The sequence below is a fragment of the Triticum aestivum genome, chromosome 1B, assembly GCF_018294505.1.
Source record: "Triticum aestivum cultivar Chinese Spring chromosome 1B, IWGSC CS RefSeq v2.1, whole genome shotgun sequence".
NCBI classification, from domain to species: domain Eukaryota; kingdom Viridiplantae; phylum Streptophyta; class Magnoliopsida; order Poales; family Poaceae; genus Triticum; species Triticum aestivum.
This window is the reverse complement of record NC_057795.1, coordinates 47,451,081-47,451,901: the sequence shown is the minus strand read 5'-3', so window position 1 is coordinate 47,451,901 and position 821 is coordinate 47,451,081. Positions and strand designations below refer to the sequence as shown.

The 821-nt window shown below is 49.9% G+C and overlaps 2 non-coding genes across 2 annotated transcripts; both read right to left on the bottom strand.

The window, feature by feature from the left end:
* Positions 1-110: 110 nt before the first annotated feature.
* Positions 111-229, bottom strand: LOC123154633 (5S ribosomal RNA). Its single transcript, XR_006476960.1, has one exon. It is a non-coding gene; the product is annotated as a 5S ribosomal RNA (ribosomal RNA).
* A 296-nt stretch (positions 230-525) lies between these two features.
* LOC123153264 (5S ribosomal RNA) lies at positions 526-644 on the bottom strand. The gene has a single exon (XR_006476421.1). It is a non-coding gene; the product is annotated as a 5S ribosomal RNA (ribosomal RNA).
* Positions 645-821: the final 177 nt, after the last annotated feature.

Genomic DNA, 821 nt, shown 5'->3' with positions numbered 1-821 from the left:
GTGAGCACCCAGCTATAACTTACCGCACTCGTGCAAAATAATAAAACACGGTAAATATATTACTTACACGTGCGTTTTGTTTTGCAAGCGGCGTAAAAAAAATTAAAAAGGGAATGCAACACGAGGACTTCCCTGGAGGTTACCCATCCTAGTACTACTCTCGGCCAAGCACGCTTAACTTTGGAGTTCTGATGGGATCCGGTGCTTTAGTGCTGGTATGATCACATCCGACATGTTACCCCCATCTTCGTCCCGTATCCTAGCCCCTCCCAGCTCCACTACAAAGACGATTGTACATTGCTTTGGCCGCTCCCTCTCAACTATGAAGACGAGTTTAACGCGGTTTCCACCCCTCCCTCTCAACCGCACCAGTGCACGCTTGCCGCGCCACAACGCTGCCGCTAGACTCGTGAATCGTGAGCACCCAGCTATAACTTACCGCACTCGTGCAAAATAATAAAACACGGTAAATATATTACTTACATGTGCGTTTTGTTTTGCAAGCGGCGCAAAAAAATTAAAAAGGGAATGCAACACGAGCACTTCCCAGGAGGTCACCCATCCTAGTACTACTCTCGCCCAAGCACGCTTAACTTTGGAGTTCTGATGGGATCCGGTGCTTTAGTGCTGGTATGATCACATCCGACATGTTACCCCCATCTTCGTCCCTTATCCTTGCCCCTCCCATCTCCACTACAAAGACGATTGTACATTGCTTTGGCCGCTCCCTCTCAACTAGAGAGACGAGTTTAACGCGGTTTCCACCCCTCCCTCTCAACCGCACCAGTGCACGCTTGCCGCGCCACAACGCCGCCGCTAGA